Source organism: Primulina tabacum, chromosome 14 (genome assembly GCF_025594145.1).
Source record: "Primulina tabacum isolate GXHZ01 chromosome 14, ASM2559414v2, whole genome shotgun sequence".
NCBI lineage: Eukaryota > Viridiplantae > Streptophyta > Magnoliopsida > Lamiales > Gesneriaceae > Primulina > Primulina tabacum.
In genome coordinates this window covers 25,720,740-25,747,180 of record NC_134563.1, presented here as the reverse complement: position 1 = coordinate 25,747,180, position 26,441 = coordinate 25,720,740, and the positions used below count along the sequence as shown (strand labels likewise).

The window sequence follows — 26,441 nt, the reverse complement described above, 5'->3', positions numbered from 1 at the left end:
ACTTATAAAAAAGGTGAAGATAATCACTTACTTGATTTCTTAACTCGAGAATATTTATCTTAATGTTTCTATTCTCAGATATGAGCTCTCGAGGTAGAGGAGATTCCTCTTAAAGAAAAAGAGGTGGTAGGGAAAAAAACCCCTAATATTATAGCACAACATGGAAAGCAAAGGCTAATAGCCCAGAACTTATCTAGTTCATCAGCCAGTAATACTGAGCAAAATAATCAGTTATACAATGAGTTTCAAGAATTTTTGAAACAAAAGCAGAGAAGTAATACAGATTCTCAAGCTTCAGCATCATATGCTAATATTATAAAAGAAAATGATAATGATTCTGCTCTATATACATAAACAAAACATCGTGAATTAATTCTTCTTATAGAAGAAAAAGATACCCAATGGGAAAAAACTCCATGGACTATCATGGAAAGATATTTAACCAATACATCATATGTATATGGTTCTTACAAGCAAAGAGGATTTTATGAAAATCTTCTGTTATCCACAAAAGTGTTGTTATAACTCACTTTTTCAGTAATACCCAGCAAAAAGGAAGTTATAACTTCTCAAAGTTCATTATCAAAAAGATAATATCTATTTAAGAATGGGGTATATCTCCATTCGTTGAAAGTTTTAATAAAATTTTATTCTATGAAAATGAAAAGAGGAAACATACATGGTTTCTAATGATTTGCGAAAATATTTTTCATTATCCACTTCCAAATTGGTTTTTAATCTGGTGGAAAATATGTGAGGCTCATTTATTCTAATGACAATTAATGATCAAACAATAATGGTTTGATTTAAATTTACAGCGGAAAAAGGTTAAAATACTTTAAAACGGACCTCAGGGCCTAGAAAAATTTCGGCATGAGCTCTCCGTAAGTAGGATATCCCGAAAACTCAAGCAGCAGTTTATATCAAAATATACTCCAACTAGAGTCAATAAAACAAAAACCGAAGTTAACCAACCTATAGCCGCACTGGCCAGGACTAAGCAGAAATTAAAACTTACCAAATACTCACCAGATCATACATATCACAAAGTCGACTCAGAACATCACAAAACAACCAAATACTACTAGAGATACACGGGGCATCTCTCCGGAAAATAAACTACAATACAATACCGAAACAACTCAAGACATGCATATAGACTTACAGGGAGACTCCACTGAACAGAACCAAGCAATCCAACCTCAATCCCGAGCTCCACTGGCGGAACCCCGGCCTGATGCTGCAAAATGACTCGGGAGATCTACCATGGTGCCCAAAAGCAACCACAGCAGCCCCCCAGTAAACAACTGAAGTTAGGATTCTGGTATGAAACAGTTCAACAATAACATAAATCATGCATAATCATATAATGAAATGTAATATGAAATGCATGAAAAGCTCAACGAATAATCGGGATAACAGGAGCCAACAAACGGTACGATAACAACCAGAATAATGCTCGAGCAACAACACAACGGAGCTACATCATCATGCAGTTAAACCGCCTTGTCAAGTATGCGAGGTATGCCAAGCTGTGCTGAATAATACCCCTGACTCGGCCTCCATACAGCTGATACGCTATAACAGGATGGCACAACAGAACGAACTAGATGACACAATCCCAGCGCTCACCTCAAAAGGCTGCACTAACCACGGGATTGTTCAATCACATATACGGTCTCATGTGTATAGGCCTATCAGCCACACTATGATCCCGAGATAAACAACAGTGCCATATAACAACGGATATCAACAATGGGCTAACAAGAACTATAGGCTCAACATGAATGTCATAACTTTATGCCCGATGCTAGATGCCAATAATATGTCATAATAATAAACATAGATCACAACGAAGGCATTTAACAATTTACAACAATCAACAAGTCATAAACACGATCCATGTAACACAGAATGACAATTAAACATAATTTATGTTTTACCTGTCATATGTTACCGAGCTGTAACATACCTATATCAACTTTAAACTCCAATATCAACTTCTCTTCAAGTCTCTCGGCCTAAACTAAACCACAATAAGCCGATCATGAAAACTACATTCCATACCAATGTCTGATTTGGCACAAAAGAGCATAAAATTTGTATCTCGCTCAATATTAACCAAATCAATATCCCTCAATTAGAAATGAAAGTAACTCAATTATCTAAGTTTCTTTACTTGAAACCATCTTCAGAATCACAGTAGATTATTCCCAGAATTTTCAAGAATACACTGCTACTTCCAAATTCGCAGACAGAATTTCATACACTGAGCAGTTCCAAAAAAACAAGCATAACTTGCTCAATTCTTAATGGAATTTAACGAATCTAATATCATTACGAAGACAACACATAGCTGTACAATTCGTATTTGAATCACAAGTCCAGAATCCAAGCACATAATTGACAAAAACTTCGAATTACAGTAGGTGTCCTGTACAACACACTTGCAGAATTCGATTTTTGCACATTTGGTAGAAAAAATCATAACAAATCCGTTTCTTATCGAAATTTGATGATTCTAGCGGCTATAAAAAGAAAACTTAAACCACTACAAAGGTTGTTTAGGTCATTTCTACAAATTCAAACTAAAAAATTGCAGCAACCCAAAAACTCTCACCCAAAAATCGGAAGAATTCGTGCAGAAACAGAGCACCGGAACAGCAGCTTTGATCTACCCGAATCCTTGCTCAAACTTCGCAATTTTTGACTTAAATCAAAGCTTAGGATGTTAGGAAGACACCCCTTTAGATCGATCGAGATTTCAACGTCGGACGGAGGAGATATCGCGATTTTCCCGCAGCCGCTACACAAGTGACGGGAATGGAGTTTGGGGAAAAGCTTCTTTCTTTTCTCTTCCTTCTCTCACTTCACGTAAGTTATGTGTGTATGTATATTTATATATATATATATGTATCTTGTGTATTTGGTTACTAAAATAGTAATTCAAGCCCATTTATCCCGGTCTGTATTTATTTGCTCTCGTGTGTTATTTAAACTCTATATGTATTTTATATCGTTAAATTCTCCGATATTCTAAAATACATATTTATAACACACTTCTAAAATTTATTTGGCATAAATAATTATTTTAATTTACAACTCTGTAATTATTCTAATTACGCCAAATTACCGGATAATTAATTACAGGGCCTTTACACTTCTCCACCCCTTAAAACAAATTTCGTCCTCGAAATTTCTGTTTATACACACACATCTTACACACGATACAAAATCAACAATACAATATTAAGAATCAAACAGATATGGATAAGACGTGTTCTCATCTTCTCTTCTGTTTCCACGTTGATTCTTCTACACCATGCCTCGACCACTGAACACGTACAAGTGGTATAACTTTATTGCGTAAGACTTTATCTTTACGATCCAAGATACAAACAGGATACTCATTATACGATAGAGAAGGATCAAGTTCAACGTCATCAGGCTGAATCACATGAGATGGATCGGGCTCATACTTACGCAACATAGAAACATGGAAAACATCATGGATGCTAAACAATGACTGGGGCAAATTCAAACGATAAGCGCAAGTCCCGCTACGCTCAACAATCTCGTAGGGGCCAATGAAACGAGGTGACAATTTACCTCTAATGCCAAAACGAACAACACCTCTAAACGAAGAGATTTTCAGAAACACAAAATCTCCAACTTGAAATTCTATAGGTCGACGACGTCTGTTAGCATAACTAGCTTGCCGATCTTGGGCAGCTTTCATTCTCTGACGAATCAACTGGACTTTATCATGCATTTCCTGAACAATGTCAGGTCCAGTCAACTGCTTCTCACCAAATTCATCCCAACAAAGAGGTGATCGACATTGTCTGCCGTACAAAGGTTCAAAATGAGCCATACCGAAAGTCACCTGGAAACTGTTGTAATATGAAAATTCTACTAGTGGTAAGGCTTCTTGCCAACTATCTTTAAAATCCATGACCGCTACTCGAAGCAGATCCTCGAGTGTTTGGATCGTACGCTCTGTCTGACCATCTGTCTGAGGATGATACGCAGTACTCATCGCAAGTCGTGTACCCATTTCATTTTGGAAACTAGTCGAAAACTTTGATGTGAATCTAGGGTCACGATCTGAGACTATTGCAACTGGAACTCCATGCAGTCTCACAACATTTTCAATATACAAACGAGCCATTTTCTTGTACGAATACGTCCTCTCATACGGAATAAAGTGTGCCGATTTAGATAATCTGTCGACAATCACCCGAATGCCATCGAAATGACGAGAAGTACCTGGTAAATGCGTGACAAAATCCATAGCCACGAGCTCCCAGTTCCACTGAGGAACCTCAAGACTATGCAGTAATCCTCCAGGTCTCATTCGTTCTGCTTTGACTTGCTGAAAGATCATACAACGAGACACAAACTCAGACACATTCCTTTTTCATATTCTTCCACCAAAACTGAGGCCGTAGAATATGATACATTTTCCTGCCTCCTGGGTGGATACTATATCGAGTACAATGAGCTTCCTTAAGGATGGCTACACGCAATTTAGGAATATTTGGGACAACCAATCTACCATTCAACCGAAGAAAATCATCTGAGTGAATTGAGAAATCAGATTGGTGTCCTTGAGATACTAACTCATAAGATTTCAGAACTCGATCATAAGTTTTCTGAGATGATTTTACAATCTGAATCAACTCTGGCTCAATAGAAATCTGAGACACACAAACAACATTACCTTGGATTTGAAAATACAACCCAGAAGTGCAAATATCCTCCCTTAACTTAGAAACATGAATCAAGGATAAATTAACATCAACAACCTTACGACACAAAGCATCGGCAATGACATTCACTTTTCCCGGATGATACTGGATCTCAGAATTATAATCTTTCAAAAGATCCATCCAACGTCTTTGTCTCATATTCAGATCTGACTGAGAGAACATATACTTCAAGCTTTTGTGATCCGAATAATTACAAATTGCTCTCCAAACAAATAATGTCTCCAAATCTTGAGAGCAAAAACAATAGAAGCCAATTCCAAGTCATGAACAGGATACTTAGACTCATGCGGTTTCAACTGACGAGAACCATATGCCACAACTCTGCCATGCTGCATCAGTACACAATCTAATCCTCGATTTGATGCATCGGTACAAACAACGAATCCTCCAGAACCACTTGGGATGGTAAGAACTGGTGCAGAAGTCAATCTTTTCTTCAACTCGACAAAACTTGACACACATACATCAGACCAAATGAATCTCTGATTTTTCCGAGTCAGTTGAGTGATAGGTCTAGCAATCTTTGAGAAATTTTCGATAAATCTCTGGTAATAACCATCTAAACCCATGAAACTACGAATCTCTAGCACATTGGTCGGTCGTGCCAAGTTCAGAACTGCTTCTACTTTACTTGGATCGACAATAATACCATGTTGAGATATGACATGGCCCAGAAACACAACTCTATCTAACCAAAACTCACACTTGGATAGCTTGGCGTACAACTGCTTCTTTTGAAAAATTCGAAGAACTATCCTCAAGTGTTTGGCATGCTCTTCCTCGGACTTGGAATAAACAAGAATATCATCGATGAATACAATCACAAAACGATCAAGATATTTTACAAAATACTCGATTCATCAAGTCCATAAACACAACAGGAGCATTGGTCAAACCAAAAGGCATAACCAAAAATTCAAAGTGTCCGTATCTCGTGCGAAAAGCTGTTTTCGGCACATCTTCATGTCTAACTCGCACTTGATGGTACCCAAAACGGAGATCAATCTAAGAATACACTGAAGTACCTTGCAACTGATCAAATAAGTCATCAATCCTAGGGAGTGTATATTTATTTTTGACAGTAAACTTATTCAGTTGCCGATAATCAATACACGTCCGCATCGTTCCATCTTTCTTCTTGACAAATAGAATCGGTGCACCCCACGGTGAAGAACTTGGACGAATATAACCTTTACTCAACAAATCTTGTAATTGTTCTTTCAGCTCTTTTAGTTCAACAGGAGCTAAACGATATGGTGCTCGAGAAATTTGTTCAGTGCCTGGCATTAATTCGATACTGAACTCAACTTCTCGTTCTGGTAGAAAACCAGGAACCTCTACTGGAAACACATTAGGAAATTCACGGACTACAGGAATATCAGAAATCCATCGCTCATCCTGCGATTGATCAACAGCATAAACTAGAAAACATTTATGACCAGAATCTAACAATCGATTCATCTCAATGGTAGAAACTAGAGGAATCTTGGCTTGAGAACCATGGCCATAGAAATTCCATTTAGGAGCAAAGCTAGGCCTGAAACGAACTATTCCTCAATAACAGTCAACAGTGGCAAGATTTGCAGTCAAAACATCCATACCAACTATACAATCAAAGTCATGCATAGGTAGGACTATGAGATTCAGATACAGAACATTTTCATCGTGAAACAAAACTGCATTGAACACCACATTATCAGTGATAATCATTTTGCCCATCGGAGTAGCAACAGATAGATTGGAATTCATACTAGTTGTGCAAAGATCATGCGAAACAACGAATGCATGAGAAACAAAGGAATGAGATGCTCCGGTATCAAATAACACTCGTGCTATAAAATCACATAGAGTACAGTTACCGGTAATGATAGTGCCTGGAGCTGCTTGAGCCTCATCCTCAGTCAAGGCAAATACACGAACAGGTGATTTATTTTGTTGACCACCTTGTCCTCTGGACTGATGTGAAGGGCGATTAGACTGGTGGGAAGACTGGGACGCTGCTGGGAATCTATTACTTGGAGCTCCACTACCTGCCTGGGCTGATTTCCCAGTCTTACAAGGAAAAACTCTAGCAAAATGACCCGGCCGACCAAAATTATTACAAACCCCTTGAACTCCAACACACTGATTACTGGAATGCTTGCCCCCACAGTGATCACAATAAGGTCGACTATAACGATATCCACCACGGTTCCCTGAATTCCCTGAACTTGAAGAACTAGAACCGGGCTTCTTAAATTGCTACGCACGTGGACGAAGAGATGCAGAACCAGATGAACTGAATTGTTGTCTCCCCGAATGATGATGTTGGGTAGGCACTCGATTGTCACTCCTCTTAAGACTAACTTCAACCCTTTTTGCTATTTCCACTGCTTCAAGATATTTCAGTGGCTTACCGGTAGAAACAAAAGGGTGCAGATGATCGTTCAACCCTTCGATGAAACTTTCGACGACAGCAACCTGACTCGTAGCAACATGAGGAGCATATCTCAGCATAGCATAAAAAGTATCCACATAATCCGCAACTGACATATCGTCCTGCTTCAAGTTATGAAACTCCGAAGCCTTAGAACTTTAAAATGATGGAGGACAATAACTCTCCTTAAACTTCAGCTTGTGTTGGAAACTAAATTCCGGCGTTTGACAAAATATGAATCAATTGAAAATACGAACCAACTGATCGAGTAAACTGAACTCAGCAACTGGACTTAATAACTGATCAACTGACTAATCAGTTGGAAACTGATCAGTTGATATATTCAGCCGTATGCTAAGCACCCTTCAACTGAACATATCTCGGGAAAGAACAATCAACCGTCAAGATACATAGAAGATTGCAACGCCGCACTTCAATCAATACAGCTTAGAAAAACGCATTTCGGCGAAAGCAATTAAGACGCCGCATCACAATAAATGAAGCAAACAATGTCCAAGGAATAATCAACGGATACAAAGATTCAAATTCTTCTCAAGTTACCGTTGGAGAAAAGAAGCTTATAAATATGACAGAAGAACAGCTGAAGGAAGAGAGTCAACACTATTCAAAAGCTTGCTGTCACTCTGTCAAAATTTCAGCTCAATCTTACTTGATATATTCGTAGCAGTTAAGGCTACAATTTGAGCTCATTAGCAAGTTGTAAAAATCGTTGAAATTCGATAGTGCTAAGATCAGTTACGCACTGAGAACATTCTGTAATACTAAGAGTTTCAGTTTTGGTAGTGTTAAGTCCAAACTGAAGTGGGTCAGTACAATTCTTGTATTTGATCAAAGTCTTTTAGTAGATATCCTATCCTTGAGATAGAAGGGGTGACGTAGGAGTAATTAAATTCTCCGAACATCCAGAAACAACCCTTGCCTATTTTTATTTCAGTTTTGTATTCTATATTTCAGTCAGTTATTTTTCGCAACTACTTTAGTTTAACTGATTGTCATTGACCAACAAGATTCCGAGAATCAGTTTGTCACCAAACTGAACTCAAAATTCGAAAAGATAAGTTTTAATTGTGATTGTTTATTCAACCCCCCTTCTAAACACTCTTACTACGTTAATCGATCTTGTCAAGTGGTATCAGAGCGGTTGAATCTTGTTCTTGAATACTTTTGATCTAAAAACTTGCCAGCATGACTTCATTCAACAAAATTCCCATGTTCTCTAGAGAAGAATTTGATGATTGAAAAATCAGAATGCAGGCTCATTTGGCTGCACAAATGATGACATGTGGTATATCATAATTGATGGACCAATGAAGATTCTAAAAGCAAATACAGCAGTTGCCATAACAGAAGGGGCACCACAAAGAATAGAAAAGCCCAGAGATGAATGGACAACTGAAAACAAAAGAAAAGCAAATCTTGACAATGTGGCTAAAGACATTCTGTACAAAACACTGGACAAAGTAACCTTCAGCAAAATAAAGATGTGTAAAACAGCAAAAGAAATTTGGGAGAAGCTGATCCAGCTGTATGAAGGAAATGATCAAACCAAGGAAAATAAACTTTCTGTTGCTATGCAAAAGTTTGATAACATCAAAATGAAAGCAGGAGAATCGATGCACGAATATGATGAAAGAGTAAGCAGTGTCATCAATGAGTTAAATGCACTTGGAAAAGTGTATACTAACAAAGAGATTGCACTAAAGATAATGAGAGGTCTTCCCAAGGAATGGGATGTAAAGACCATGGCAATGAGGGAGTCCACAGATCTAAACCAGATTGAACTTCATGATTTATTTGCTGATTTAAAGGCTTATGAGTTCGAGCTGCAGACCAGAGAAGGAGAACCATCCACCCCTGCAGCCACAACTGCTCTAGCTGCTGTCAGAACTGAACAAATCAGTTCAGTCGAAAAATCTGCTGATCAGTTGAGTAATGATGCTATGTCATTATTCATCAAAAAATTCGGAAGGTTCATGAGAAAGAATCAAGGGAACTTCCAGAAGCCATACCAAAGGAAAAATTCCAAAGATGAACCAAATGTCTGCTATAACTGTGGAAAATCAGGTCACTTCATTGCTGATTGTCCTAAACCCAAGAAAGACAGTCAAGGCTCAACTGACAGAAGAAAGAAATAATATGAACGCAAAAGAAGATCCAAGGAAGATAAGAAGGTCTTCAGAAAGAAACATGAGGTACTCTTAACTGAAGAAAACAAATCTAAATGGGCAGAAACTGACAGTGAAGAGTCGGAACCAGAAAGCTCATGCAGTTCTATTGATGATGAGGAAGTAAAGTGCTTGATGGCTAATGATGCAGTAGAAGAATCATCTAGCCAACAGATATTTGATTTCAGCTCAACTGATTTCACACGAGAAGAACTCATTCTAACACTACATGACATGGTAAATGAGTATCAAAAGCTTGTATCATCATTTGAAGAAATCAAAGCAAAGCAAATTGATCCCACAAACAATAAAACCAAAACTTGTAACGCCCCGAAAATTTAAAGGTCCACGCGAACCACATGCATTTGAATTATTAAACTCTCCTGTATTTTTAATTAAATGTTTTAATTTCATTAATTAATTATGTTGTGCATAATTGCATGTTTAAAATATACTTTTCTACATGATTGCATTAAAATATATTTTTAAAAGGTTATTCGAGTTGCGATCGAGGAACGGAGACCGATGGCTGAAAAATAGAAAATATTTTTATTAAATAATTGTTTTTAATTATTTAAAATATGGTTGTTGTTTTTTAGTATTTTTCTGAAAATAAGGGGTTTTGAGGTGATTTTATACGCCGGGACGTAAATTTTTATCGGTGTTGGATTTTCAACAAAAATACAAACTTTTTGACAACCCGACTAATAAATTCACAACTTAATTAAAGAAAAACTTTGTTATTATTTTATTTAATCCTAATTAAAACTGATGGGCTTAAATTTTATGGCTTAATAGGCCTAAAGCCTACTTAGTAATTAAATTAGTATTTAATGTGTTAAAAAGATCCCAAAACCCTAAACTCTAGACACAACACATGGCCACACCTTTTCAAAATTCAGAAACTTTTTCAAGCACACCACACACACACCTCACGGCTGCCCAGTTCTTTTTGGAGGGGTTTTTCGAAGGTTCTAGCATCAAACCAAGCCACCGTCGCGTCTCGTTCTTCGTCGTCAATGCATATTCGAGCGTATACTACGCAAAGGCACGCCATACATCTCTTTTTCTCATCCATTATATCATATTAATGCTTTGATTATAGGATGCATGAAGAACATGTCTTATTTTTCCAGAATTTTCGAAATATAATGCTTATAGGTTTCGAATTCATGATTTATGTTGCACAAAAATTGTACAAGCATGTTAGGGGGCTGCCATGATGTCAAGTTAAGTCTAAACAAAGGTTTTATGTGATTTAGAAACACACATGTTCCACCAAAAGCTATAGAAGCAAGACAGGAAGAACCGAAACCTGCTGTCATGGGGGAAAGTGATCGGGCTGCTTGTTGTAGGGTGAGGCAGGGTCTTGGCTGGGGCCACGGCTCGTCCAAGGGCTGTTATGGGTAAGGGACTAGAGTCCTATCCAAGCTAGGACTCGAGATATGGGCTGGGGAGGGAGTCCTAGCCATGCTAGGACTCCCACCTGTGAATCGCGCAGCATGTGTGCGCTAGAGGGAAGGCGTCCAGGGGCGTGGGGGCTCGGATCGTGGGTCACGGGCTTGGTTAGGGTGTCTCAATAGGGTCCTAAGAAGGTACACTAGAGGTTGGCTCGGGTTCTGGGGCGTTGGCTAGGTCCCTAGGTGTGCAAAACTTAGAACCCATGCAAGGTAGGATTCTCGGCCAGCGTGGGATCTCATGGGAGGGCTTCGTTTTATGGCTTGGTTTGGTTTGGTTTCTTGGTAAACTTAGGGTCCAGTAGGCTAATTTATGATGTTGGGCAAGTTTTGGACCAACATGGCTCGGGGGTAACTCGTGAAAATCGGAAGTTGGCTCGGGATCGAAGTTTAGGTGTCAAAATAGGGTTTTAAAAGAAGAAAAATTGGAAAACGGCTCACGGGGGTCGAGTCATGGTCCATAAGGGCTAAGACAATATAAAAAGACTAAATTTAGAATTTAGGAATTTTATATTAAAGTTTGGGATTTTTCAGGATTAAAACACCGTCAAAACAATTAATTAAAGATAAATGAAAAAGTCTAAGTTTTAAGCCAAATAAAATTATGAAAAAATTCATGTAAGCTTAAATAAATATTTGGGACATGTTAGAGTCATGAAATCAAGAAAAAAGTCGAAAACGTAAAATGTCGAGTCCAGGGGTAAAACGGTCTTTTTACACCGGGAAATTAGTAAAGGTCGTGGCAGTGCTCTAAATGCTATTTTTGTGAAAATATGATTATTTTTAAATGTTTATGAATTGTTCATAATTAAATGATGATTTTTAAATGTCTAAGGGATTTTTATGATTTAAGAAGACATTTAAAATACATGTTGCATGCTTGGTTTCAAAAATGAAAAATGTAATGATATTCATGATTTTTCTAAAGTGATGTGAATGAAAAATGTTGAAGGATGTCAAATAATTGTGACTAATTCGTTAATGTTAGCGACGTCGTGAGGGTTATGGTCCCAGTGGGAGCCCGACGATCGTGTTTCCATCATTGCGAATATGTGGTAACGAATATGTGGTAACGGTTTTGTGGTAACGGAAGAATGGGAATATCGTGAGGGGAAAAGGCCCTAGAGGGAGCCCATTTATGGGAAAAGGCCCCAGAGGGAGCCCCGACGATCGTATTTCTATTCGAATCATAATAGGCCAGGGCCCAGTTGACCGGTGAGAGTGTTGGTGGTGTCTCCCCGCCGCCCAGTACTGTGGTTTTATGTAGATGGATCCATCGACCCTCATGAGCATGATCAGGAAAGTCACAATTAACGATCTGATTCAACAAAGGAAAATAAAAAGGAAATGTTCATGATCATGTTAAAGGTTTTATGTCATGTCATGTTGAGGAAAAAGGAAAAAGTTAAGGCTTATGATTGCATGTCATGAAAAGTATTTTATGAAAATGTTTATGTTTAAAGTTTTATGCATCATGAAAATGTTTACGAAAATGTTTATGTTTATGCATCTTCATGAAAACGATATTTTAAGTACAAGTATTTTTCACTGTTATATGTTGGCTGTATTACGTAGTACTTGTTATAAAGATTATGGTGTGTTGAGTCTTTAGACTCACTAGGTGTGATGGATGCAGGTTATCATGATAATGCTAATGGAGGTCTTGATGGTTGATCCGACTGGACTGAAGGTGCACATGATCCGAGGACCGACGCTAGTTTCCACATATATGTTATGATTTATGTTAAAAGATTTTATGACTTTTATCATGAGTATGAGTGGTTTTTGAGAGGTTATAGTATGGGCTATACTTTTCAAATGTTATTTTTAGATTTAGAAAAATGTTAGTTGGTTGTTTATTTTAAAATGATGTCAAAAATATTTTATGAAATTTTATGATTCGGCCGAATGCTATGTGAGGTTTTAAAAAAAAAAATTTCTAGTACTTTTTAAGAAAACGAATAGGCAGATGTTTCAAAACTGATGAATCAGTTGATGGGTTGAGTCTAAAAAGGGAAATTGCTGAGCTAAAAACAGAAAGAAACAAAAATCAGGAATTAATACAGAAGTTAATTCTTGAAAATTCAAAACAAACTGAACTTATTCAGGCTTAAAACAAATCATCTGTTGCATTGACTGATATACAGGACTCCCAAAAATCAGTAACTGATAAAACTGGTTTGGGGTTGTGTAACCAAGATGAAATGTCAACCAATGATACTAAACCAAAACTGAATATGGGCAAAGGGAAATACATTCACTTTGTCAAATCAGTTATGGTACAAGAACAATCAGAGCCAAGTAAACTGGTTGAAAAGCCTACTGAGAATATGAACAAGGCTAGAAGATATGGGATTGGTTATAGTCAAAAATTCTCAACTGATTCACAAAGTCAGTCATCAAAGAGATTTTACAAAAACTATTCGAATGGCTATTCCAATTACTATAACTGCAAGCCAGTTCATAAAAGATATAGACTGAACAATCAGTTGAATAAAGCTAAAACTCATATTGTATCATCCGTACATTACACAAGCACACAAAAGCCGAGAAAAACCATTTGGAATACAGCTACTGGAAAGTCTGTTAGACTAATCCAAGTATGGGTTCCTAAAGGAATAATCAGTTCAGGACCCAAATAGATATGGGTACCAAATTATATTATGTGTGTGACTGCAGGTAACAGGTACAAACAAGAACTCAATATGGTATTTGGACAGTGGATGTTCGCGACATATGACAGGAGATGCAAGTGTGCTATCTCAACTGATCAAATACAGTGGTCCAAATATCAGGTTTGGGGACAATTCCAAAGGTAGAAATGTGGGTAAGGGTAAGCTTATCCATGGTAACTTTACTTTTAAAGATGTTCTATTAGTAGAAAACCTGAAGTATAACTTGATCAGCATCAGTCAGTTATGCGACAGTGGATTCTCAGTACATTTTGACAAAAACTCATGTTCAGTCAAAACTTCAACTGATGAAATCATACTAACTGGCAAACGTTGTGGAAACACATATAAAGTCAGTTGGAATGATCAAACTTATGCACCAGTTTGTTTTATTGCTTCCAAATCATCTAAAAACTGGTTGTGGCACAAGAGACTAAGTCATCTAAACTTTAAATCCATTGCCTATCTGAGTAAACATGAACTTGTAACTGGTTTGCCCAAAATAGACTTTTCAAAAGAAAAACTTTGCTCAGCATGTCAGTATGGTAAACAATTACGATCTTTTTTTAAAAACAAGGGTTGTAAATCTTCATCCTGATGCTTAGAACTGTTGCACATGGATCTCTTTGGTCCTATACCAGTCATGAGCTTAGGGGGAATGAAATACACCTTGGTAGTCGTGGATGATTTTTCAAGATTTACTTGGGTTATTTTTCTCAAATCTAAAGACCATACTGCTTCACAACTGATAAAGCTCTTCAAAAGACTTTTAAATGAAAAATCAGTTGGAATTGATCGAATCAGATCAGATTGAGGAACTGAATTCATCAATCAAACTCTTTCAAATTTTCTAGAGAATGCTAGAATTAAGCATGAGCTCTCAGCAGCCAGAACTCCTCAGCAAAATGGTGTAGCTGAGAGAAGAAATCGGACCCTTAAAGAAGCTGCTAGAACAATGCTTGCTGATTCTGGTATTTCTCAAAGGTTTTGGGCAGAGGCAGTAAACACTGCGTGTTATACTCAGAACAGATCAATGATTAATAAGAATCATATGAAAACATCATATGAGATCTGGCATGGAAGAAAGAGTATAATTACTTATTTCAAAATATTCGGCTGCATATGTTTTATTCTTGATAATGGTAAAAATTATTTAAAAGCGTTTGATGCTAAATCTGCAGAGGGAATATTTCTTGGATACTAATCAGTTAGTATAGCTTATAGAGTCTTCAACAAGAAAACCCTAAATGTTGAAGAATTAGCTCATGTTGATTTCGATGAAACTAAACTAACTAATAAGCCAACTGATCAAGTTGAGCTAGTTGATCGATTTACAGATATCAGTTTGGAGGATGATGATGAAAAAGAAAATCATATTAATCAAAACAATCTCCAAACACCCGAACCAGAAGTGTCAGATCAACCAGCTGAACCAGAAGCCATTCCTAATGATCAGTTGATAGAGCATAATGACAACATTCAAATATCAGTTGACGAAGCACCAACTGAGACTGAAAACTGTGTTCAGTTACAAACTGAAGAAATTGCTGATACAACAAATACTGAGTACAAATGGAGAAAATCACATCCACCTGAGCTGGTAATAGGAAATCCATCTGATCCAGTAAGAACTCGCAATCAAATGCTAAATTTATTTATCCATTCAGCTTTTGTATCACAACTAGAACCAAAGAAAACTGATGAAAGCTCTTGCTGATCCTAACTGGGTAAATGCAATGCAAAAAGAGCTAAAACAGTTCACTAGTAACATTGTTTGGAACTTAGTTCCAAGACCAGTTTCAAAAACTGTTATAGGTACAAAATAGGGTGTACAGGAATAAACTGAACGAGGATGGTTCAGTTGTGCGCAATAAAGCGAGACTAGTAGCACAAGGATATAGGCAAGAGGAAGGAATTGACTATGATGAGACATATGCTCCAGTTGCAAGACTGGAAGCAATCAGAATGTTTCTTGCTTATGCATCATACAAGAACTTCAAAGTCTATCAAATGGATGTCAAAAGTTCATTCCTAAATGGCCAGCTACAAGAGGAAGTATATGTTGAACAACCCCCAGGTTTTGTAAATCACAAATTTCCTGATCATGTATATCATTTGAACAAAGCTTTATATGGTCTTAAACAAGCTCCCAGAGCTTGGTACGAAACTCTTTCAAAATTCCTAACTGATCATGATTTTTCTGTTGGATCAGTTGATAAGACCTTGGTCAAATTTACTAAGAATGATCACATTTTATTAGTTCAAATTTATGTTGATGATATCATATTTGGGTCAACTAACCCCAAATTATGCGAGAAATTTGCTAAGCTAATGCAGGATAAGTTTGAAATGAGCATGATGGGTGAACTGACATTCTTTCTTGGACTACAAGTGAAGCAACTGAAAACTGGTATATTCATAAGTCAGACTAAATATACAAAGGAGCTGCTGGAGAAATTTGGCACGGAATCATGTTCAGCTGCAAATACTCCCATGAGCTCATCAGTAAAATTGGACACTGATCAAGGGAGAATATCAGTTGAGGCGACACTATATCGAGGTTTAATAGGGTCATTGTTATACCTAACTGCCAGTCGCCCTGATATTGTATTTGCTGTGTGTATGTGTGCTAGATTTCAAGCAAATCCTAAGCAATCACATTTCTCAGCTGCTAAAAGAATTTTGAAATACCTTAAGGGTACACAAAATGTTGGGTTGTGGTACTCTAAAGACTCTACTTTCAATTTAGTTGGATATTCAGATGCAGATTATGCAGGATGTAAGCTTGATCGTAAAAGTACAAGTGGATCTTGTCAGTTTCTAGGAGACAGGCTGATCTCTTGGTTCAGCAAGAAGCAGACATCTATAGCTACCTCAACAACTGAAGCAGAATACCTTGCTGCTGGTAGTTGTTGTGCACAACTGATCTGGATCCAGCAACAATTGAGAGATTATGGAGTAATTACAAATAATTCGCCCATATTTTGTGACAATACGAGTAAAATTGCCATCACCTATAATACAGTTCTTCACTCAAGGACAAAGCATATAGATGTCAGACACCACTTCATAAGAGATCATGCTTTGAAGAAGAATATCAGACTGTAGTATATATCAACTGAGCAACAAGCAGCTGACATCTTCACCAAACCATTACCCGAGACTAAGTTTTCTTACTTTCGCAATATTCTTGATTTAATTGATCTGTCTTAAAATTATTACTAATGTTGCTTTACTAATAGAATTATCTGCAGAAAATAAGAACACAACAAATTGAAAATAATACTTTATTAAGAATACCATCGATCCCAGTGTACAGAAGATATCATAGAACCAACTGAATCCTGCCATTCTCTGATCCAATCATTCAATTCATAAATTTGGATTCTAGAAAATGACCTAGTTGTAGAAATCTTCTCAACCACATGCCATTCCTTCCATAACATTAGCTTCTAACAGACATTTGTCATCAATCAAATCTGTAACATGCCTAACTTCAAAACGATCAATGTATTTTCTTGCTGTTGCTGCTTGAGTACGAGTAGGAACAGCACCGCTACTACTTACCCTCTGCAAATCATGAATCTTGAACCATGTTGACATCACTTTCATCAAGACATATTCTTCCATTGTCTTCTTCAATTCATCTAAATAACGACTTAATTGCTCATTAACTTGAATATGCGAACTACTGCATGCATCAAAGGTATTTGAATCCGACATATTGAACTGTTATTGTCTCACATTCTATCATCTTATTTAAAGACAGATGAAATTTAAATGTTGAAGAAACTGAAGAGACTCAAATCAACCGAAGCGTCTTTCTCATTTACCGAGGCTTCTTAACTATCAGTTGTTCATTATCAACTGATATCAGTTTGACATTTATTACTTAACGCTTAACCAATCATCAGTTCATCTGTTTATGATCATAATTCATATATAATAACTAATGAAACTTATTATTTGCAGGAAAAAGAAAAAACAAAGTTAAGCCAAAATAAATGTTTTGTTCAACCATAAATATTTTCTTGGATTACATTTTCATATTTTTCCTCTATATCATCTATCCACATTCTCAACCAAACGGATAGAGATGAGGAAGATGTCTTGAGAAAGCTGTGTGAAGAAGCTATGCGATTAAGGATCTCCAGTTCCTTTCGAAGCATCAGCTGATAGATATGACCATCCGTAAAGATGTCCACCCACACAGCTATATTCAAGTGCTCCCGCACTTCTCTCAACTTTGCCATCAGTTTGGGAGTGGTAGCCTCTCCAGAATTATACAGGAACGCAAGCTCCTGTAACTTTTCCCAGTAGGGAAGACTCTTGTAGAAGACTTCGTCTTCTATAACAGCCTTCCTAGCTTCCAGAGAAAATGGCGAAGCACTCGAGCTACTCGCATCTGCCATTCTTTCGTCTTGAATATTTTCACCAATATAACTAAAACTAACCGTGTTACTTCTATTTATAGCAGAATATCAAGGAAGCTGAAGGGTCGTCAACGTTTCAGCAAACGATAATCTTTCTGACCTTTAAATTTATTCGCTTTAATTATTTTATGCACTAATTAAGGGGGAATAATGGTTTTAAAAGGTTAACTGAGAAGACAAATGTTATTAAACTCTCAACTGAAAGGACACAGTCTTACAACTGATCGTTCTGTTGGGTATTTCACTAATCTTCTCATATAAGTTAACTAATTAAAACATATTATATTCCAAATCAAGTGACGTGACTGTCTATTATCTAATGATGAATCTCATTTTGAAAACGTGGAAGCATTTGAACCTGTTTAAATTGTACACACGCTTATAGCACACGAACACACGTTTTCATTCAAAATTTTGATGGACTGACACGTGTCCAGAATCTAAACAGTCACATACAATAAATAATTTCCTGCTTCAATTCAGCTTTCTTTCTTACGCGTACATCATCTCTCAGAGCAAACTCATACAATCAGAGCTTGGATTTCGCAAAATTTCAGGTTTCCTTACTCTCAGCAATGGCGAATCAAATCCCAGCTCACATGTTGAACGCTATGGCTATTGATTTTGACTCAGTTCTATCAGTTCACGAAGATGAAATTAAGAACGTCTTTCTGAAGATTGAATCTGCTGGTCTCAGAATGTTTTTGGGGACAATACGCGCAGGAGATTTACCCAAAAGAACTACAAGACCTCTACTCAAATGGATATATCAACTCTGATGGAAACATCATTGCCATTATTAACGGTCAGTCGGTGACCATTTCTGAAGATTCTTTCGGAGAAATCTTTTCATTACCCTCTGATGGATTAGTACACCTTGCTGATGTTAAAGCATCAGATATTGAAGAAATGCAAACTACACTCTCTGCTGATGGACGGAAAATCAAAGTTTCCGATCCTAAGAAGGAACTGAAGCATGAGGTTCAGTTGCTGGCTGATATCGTAGCCAAAGGGCTATTTGCCAAGGCTAGATCATATGCTGCCCTGACTTTGGAGAAGTTTCAAGCATTTACGATCATTATGGCTGGAAGAAAATTCAACTGGAAGCAACTTATTTTTAGTATCTTGAAGAACATGTTTTCCTCCACCAAGCAATCCAAAGTATTTGCAGTGCCGCTAAGCTATTTGATGAAAGTCAAAGGGTTGGTGGCTGATGATTCGGAGCGATTATCTAAATTCCAAATTTTCAATGGGAAGAATATCCTGCCACCCAAGACTAAACTAGACATTTCTCCTGCTCAGTTTGTAAAGATAAAACAGGAGATTGGGACTCAACAGGCGGCTCCCAAATCAGTTAAACAGGAGAAGACATTGGCTCAACTGAAGACAGTTAAAAGAAAACTGATTATTAGTGAATCCGATTCTGAGAAGACGCCCTCTCCAAAAATTGCCAAGAAACCAAGAACACAAAGGATAAAATTACCAACCATAGTAGAATCAATTCCTACTGAAAGACTGATATCTTCAGATGCCCAACAGCCTATCAAAGCAGTTCCTCTGAAGATTATTCCACCAGAAATCTCAGCAGGTGCAACAAAGGAAACAGTTAGAATCAAAGCTCCTCTAATCCACATCAATCGTCCTACCGTTCTAGCACATCCCAGACCCAAAGGTATAAAGATTATAGAACAGGTGGATACTACTCATACTGGATTGGAAATTTCACATATCCTCAGTACTGAAAAAGGCAAAGGCAAATTGATTGAAGAGCTCAGGCCATCCAATTCAATTCAAACTCATATTGACCTTGTTTGGGAACAGGTTAATAATTTTGCAGCATCGAAACTTAAAATCTATGATGACTGGACCGTCTACAGAACTCAAATTTTTGCTAAGCAGCTGAAAAAGAAATCTCAGCTGAACAAATTTATCAAACTGGAAGCAATTGTCCTCAAGATGGTCAAAGCTGCTACAATTGTTCAGGCTTTGGAGAGAAAAACATATTTTTTTGATCAAATTCGAGCTAAGAAGCTATCTAAACTGCTTGAGAAATTAAAGGCAAACTACATTCCCACCAATCCAACTGCCTATAATGATCGAGCTGTGATCACTCAGCTAGATACAGATCTTACTAGCTTGCAAGCTCAGATAAAAATGTGGGAAATGGATCAGGAGTTAGTTCTTCCTGAGGAAGCCTCTGAAGAAGAAGAAGAAAACCCCTCTTCTCAGCAGAAAGAGCCATCCTCAGAACAAACTATTGTTACAACTGAAGAACCAGTTCAGGATGTGCCACAACCATCTGCTGTGGAACATCAACTGTACTCTGAAGCCGAGTTGAATTTTGCCAACATTGATGAAATAATTCAAGCAGTAGTGACCGAATCTATGAATAATGAAACCATTTTTGAAGAAGTTGATCACTCAACTGATCAAATCACTCAAGAGGTTTCTATCTCAACAGAAGCACCAGTTCAGCCTGCTGTTTCTGAACTAAAGGAGCAAACAGTGGTGCCTACTCAATCACAAAATCAACAGATTGTTGAAAATATGGAGGCAGTTCATGACCCTTTCACTGAAAATCTTATTCAGCAGGAAAGCCCAATTGTTGATCAACATCAATCTTCATCTCCTCCAGTCCAAGTAGCAGTAACTGAAACAGATGTTCCAGCACAGACTGTCTCTGAAACGATATTATTTGATAGAACCATGGTGGTCTTTGATCAAGTCTCACATGAACCAAGAACATCTAATCAGTCACCTCCTCTTCAATCCACAGAAATGGATCTTGTTCTTGAAGAAATCCAGAATATGCAGCACAATATGCAACAGATGATTACTGAAATCAAGAAAATTCAATCCACACAATTCTCTCATACTGTCAAATTGGATTCTTCAATTGAATATGACTCCGCAAAACTGAAATCCATTCAAGCAAACATGGTGTCTCTTACCCGAACTGTACTTGAGATGAAAAATAACAGAGGTCTAGCTCAAAGTCTTATACAACTCAGGATATAATCAGTCAATGAGTTGAGCGATTGGAAACTTCTGTTTCTAATAAAATGGAATTGCTGCAGACTTGTTTACAAACTGCTGTCTCAAGTATCTCCGCAGATGTCAAAATTCTTTCCACTGACGTTCGAAAATTATCTGAGAAGATGAATTTGTTTGACAAAAAGGGGGAAGAAATCAAAGATGAAAGAGCATCTTGAAAAACAGCAGAAAACAGCAGAACAATTAATCAGATTATTAGATTCAGCTGTTATTAATCAAGATCTCTTTCAGTTCAAGAAATTCAATCTCTTATTTTATCTACAATGAGCTCAGATGTTCAGTTATTATTTACTTAGTTTTGTCAAACACCATAAAGGGGTAAATTGTTGGAAACTAAATTCCGGCGTTTGACAAAATATGAATCAACTGAAAATACGAACCAACTGATCGAGTAAACTGAACTCAGCAACTGGACTTAATAACTGATCAACTGTCTGATCAGTTGGAAACTGATCAGTTGATATATTCAGCCGTATGCTAAGCACCCTTCAACTGAACAAATCTCGGGAAAGAACAATCAACCGTCAAGAGACATAGAAGATTGCAACGTCGCACTTCAATCAATACAGCTTAGAAAAACGCATTTCGATGAAAGCAATTAAGATGCTGCATCACAATAAATGAAGCAAACAATGTCCAAGGAATAATGAACGGATACAAAGATTCAAATTCATCTCAAGTTACCATTGGAGAAAAGAAGCTTATAAATATGACAGAAGAACAGCTGAAGGAAGAGAGTCAACACTATTCAAAAGCTTGCTGTCACTCTGTCAAAATCTCAGCTCAATCTTACTTGATATATTCATAGCAGTTAAGGCTACAATTTGAGCTCATTAGCAAGTTGTAACAATCATTGAAATTCGATAGTGCTAAGATCAGTTAAGCACTGAGAACATTCTGTAATACTAAGAGTTTCAGTGTTGGCAGTGTTAAGTCCAATTTGAAGTGGGTCAGTACAATTCTTGTATTTGATCAATGTCTTTTAGTGGATATCTTATCCTTGAGATAGAAGGGGTGACGTAGGAGTAATTAAATTCTCCGAACATCCAGAAACAACCCTTGCCTATTTTTATTTCAGTTTCGTATTCTATCTTTCAGTAAGGTTATTTTCCGCAACTACTTTAGTTTAACTGATTGTCATTGACCAACAAGATTCCGAGAATCAGTTTGTCACAAAACATGAACTCAAAATTCGAAAAGATCAGTTTTAATTGTGAGTGTTTATTCAACCCCCCCTTCTAAACAGTCTTAATACGTTAATCGATCCTATCAGCTTGAATATATCCCCCGATGGAACAATCCTCTGAGCATCTAAAGTCATCAATGTAGTAGAACACCACATTTTAGCATGATCACAGCTAATCTCAATCGAAGCTCTGAAGGATACTCAATCAAATCAAATAATTCCTCAATCTCAGAAATCCACAGTTCTTCTTTCTCAGCTCCCTCAGAACCACTGAATCGAGGTTGATGCATAGAATGGAAACGCACAACTAACTCATCCATCCTAAGCTGGTCTAGATGATCAACAGCTTGCTCAACAAAAGTATCATCAACAACATGAACACGAGGTCTACCACGTCCACGACCTCGGCCACGACCTCAACCTCGAGCTAAAGGAATCTCATCAACAGGAATTTCTCCACCTCCCTCCATTCTATACGATAAAACACCAAAACAATTAGAATGAAAGTAAACAAATCATATAATTACATAAACATGATGTCAAGTAGCATACACAGGCGCAACAACCATTTTAGTGCCAAGACTCAAGTGTCCTAGACTCTAGTTCGAGCGTATCCCAGTTTACACTCTGATACCAAGATGTGAGGCCCATTTACTCTAAAGACAATTAATGATTAAACAATAATGGTTTGATTTAAAGTTGCAGCGTAAAAAATTTTAAAATACTTTAAAACGGACCTCAGGGCCTAGAAAAATTTCGGCATGACCTCCCCGTAAGTAGGACATCCCGAAAACTCAAGCAGCAGTTTATATCAAAATATACTCCAACTAGAGTCAATAAAACAAAAACCGAAGTTAAACAACCTATAGCCGCACTGGCCAGGACTAAGCAGAAATTAAAACTTACCAAATACTCACCAGATCATACATATCACAAAGTCGATTCAGAACATCACAAAACAACCAAATACTACTACAGATACACGGGGCATCTCCCCGGCAAATAAACTACAATACAATACTGAAACAACTCAAGACATACATATAGACTAACTAGGAGACTCCATTGAATAGAACCAAGCAATCCAGCATCAATCCCGAGCTCCACTGGCGGAACCCCGGCCTGATGCTGCAAAATGACTCGGGAGATCTACCATGGTGCCCAAAAGCAACCACAGCAGCCCCCCAGTAAACAACTGAGGTTAGGATTCTGGTATGAAACAGTTCAACAATAGCAACAATAACATAAATCATGCATAATCATAAAATGAAATGTAATATGCAATGCATGAAAGGCTCAACGAATAATCGGGAGAACAGGAGCCAACAAACGGTACGATAACAACTGGAATAATGCTCGAGCAACAACACAGGGGAGCTACATCGTCATGCAGCTAAACCGCCCTGCCAAGTATGCGAGGCATGCCAAGCTGTGCTGAATAAAACCCCTGACTCGGCCTCCATACAGCTGATACGCTATAACAGGATGGCACAACATAACGAACTAGATGACACAATCCCAGCGCTCACCTCAAAAGGCTGCACTAACCACAGGATTGTTAAATCACATATACAGTCTCATGTGTATAGGCCCATCAGCCACACTATGATCCCGAGATAAACAATAGTTCCAGATAACAACGGATATCAACAATGGGCTAACAAGAACGATAGGCTCAACATGAATGTCATAACTATATGCCCGATGCTAAATGCCAATAATATGTCATAATAATAAACATATATCACAACGAAGGCATTTAACAATTTACAATAATCAACAAGTCATAAACACGATCCATGTAACACAGAATGAAAATTAAACATAATTTATGTTTTACAGTCGTATGTTACCGAGCTGTAACATACATATACCAACTTTAAACTCCAATATCAACTTCTCTTCAATACTCTCGACCTAAACAAAACTACAATAAGTAGATCATGAAAACTACATTCCATACCAATGTCCGATTTCGCACAAAAGAGCATAAAATTTGTATCTCGCTCAATATTAACTCAAATCAATATCCGCCAATGGGAAATGAAAGATAATCAATTATATAAATTTCTTTAGTTGAAACCATCTTCAGAATCTCAGTAGATTATTCTCAGAATATTCAAGAACACACTGCTACTTCCAAATTCGCGGACAGAATCTCATACACTGAGCAGTTCCAGAAAAACAAGCATAACTTGCCAATTCTTAATGGAATTTAACGAATCTTATATCATTACGAAAACAACGCATAGCTCTACAACTCTTATTTGAATCACAAGTCCAGAATCCGAGCACATAATTGACAAAGACTTCGAATTACAGTAGGTGTCCTGCACAGCACACTTGCAGAATTCGATTTTTGCACATTTGGTAGAAAAAATCATAACAAATCCGTTTCTTATCGAAATTTGATGATTCCAGCAGCTATAAACAGAAAACTTAAACCACTACAAAGTTTATTTAGGTCATTTCTACAAATTAAAACTGCAAAAATCGCAGCAACCCAAAAATCGGAAGAATTCGTGCAGAAACAAAGCACCGGAACAGCAGCTTCGATCTACCCGAATCCTTGCTCAAACTTCGCGATTTCTGACTTAAATCGAAGCTTAGGATGTTAGAAAGACACCCCTTTAGAACGATTGAGATTTCGACGCCGAACGGAGGAGATATCGCGATTTTCCCGCAGCCGCTACACAAGTGACGGGAATGGAGTTTGGGGGAAAGCTTCTTTCTTTTCTCTTCCATCTCTCACTTCACGTAAGTTATGTGTGTATGTATATGTATATATATATATATATATCTTGTGTATTTGGTTAATAAAATAGTAACTCAAGCCCATTTATCCCAGTCTGTATTTATTTGCTCTCGTGTGTTATTTAAACTCTATATGTATTTTATATCATTAAATTCTCCGATATTCTAAAATACATATTTTTAACACACTTCTAAAATTTATTTGGCATAAATAATTATTTTAATTTACAACTCAATAATTATTCTAATTATGCCAAATTACCGGATAATTAATTACAGGGCCTTACAAAATATTTGGTCTATCTGCAAAGATTTTGCCAGAGGTTTTTATAAAACCCATGAATACTTGGTTAAATGTTTTCCCAAGTCTACAACATGAATTTATTTTTCCTGGTTAAACTCGAACCTTGTGTTTACCTTTTCCTGGTTCATTTTTTTACCTTATGTTCTAACCAAAGACTCTTATATTACATTAAATCCCAAAAATTTAAATAAATCTTTTATTATCTCAATCTAATTCCAAGTTATAAATAAATATAGATCATGTTATAGTAAGGTAATAATTTAGCACGAATACTTTAGCCTGTCATTCAGGCTAATATTATGAAATATAAAAATTTAAAACAGTAAATAAAAAGAGAAAATAAAAACAGTATAAACTTGTTGGGGATCGATGTAGAGTTTAGAGGGGAGTGAATAAACTCTTTTCCTTTGATGATAGTTTATGCAAAAGGTGCTAAAATCTTGTTAGAGATTGTAGCTGTTCTTGTTCAATAGTACGTCGAGCAGATCACAATTGAAAGTGCGGAAACAATCTTATGGAATAAGGTGAAAAACAGTAATAGCAGTACGTCTCCCCTTCTTCTGTTTCCAGAAGGTATCACTAAAAGACTTTGGTTTTGTAGTACACACCCACTTCAGCAGGACTTATCTATTGCTTACTGAAACTCTTAGCAACTCGATACAATAGCTCAATATAGCCATGTTCTGGAAAAGACTCTTTTCCAGTTTACAAACTCTTCTACAACAATATTATAAAGTTTTGCTTGAAGAGATGAAGAAACAGCAATACAAAATGATCTCCAAAGATCAGATGTAAAATATGATGCGTGTACTGCTTTTCTGCAAGTTTGAGCTTTTGAAGATAATGACAATTTCGTGGTTGCTCAATGTATCGTTGGATGGATAAGAATGATCAGCGTTGTTATCTAAATGGTTTAGATCCATATATAGGTAACTTGAGTTCAACGTCTATAATCAGAGATTGTCTCCTGTGCTCTGATACAATCAGCTTTATTACCGAAATAGGTTCCTGCATAAGAGCTACAGCACAATCAGTCCTGTTTTATACTAAAATCTGTAAAGCGTATTAAATGACTTAGTATAGCATTTAATGGTGCAATAAATGCTTGGTACTAGATAAGATAACGGTAACAATTAAGATTGAAACAATCGAGTAGAAAGTCGTTAAGTGCTGATCCAGTAGAACTAAGTTTTGCTAAGCCGTTGAG

At 37.0% G+C, this 26,441-nt stretch overlaps 1 long non-coding RNA gene across 1 annotated transcript; it reads right to left on the bottom strand.

The window, feature by feature from the left end:
* Positions 1-1,002: 1,002 nt before the first annotated feature.
* Positions 1,003-25,203, bottom strand: LOC142524734 (uncharacterized). Its single transcript, XR_012814954.1, has 4 exons — positions 24,680-25,203; positions 24,045-24,093; positions 23,218-23,325; positions 1,003-1,261 (listed from the first exon to the last, which is right to left on the bottom strand). It is a non-coding gene; the product is annotated as an uncharacterized LOC142524734 (long non-coding RNA).
* Positions 25,204-26,441: the final 1,238 nt, after the last annotated feature.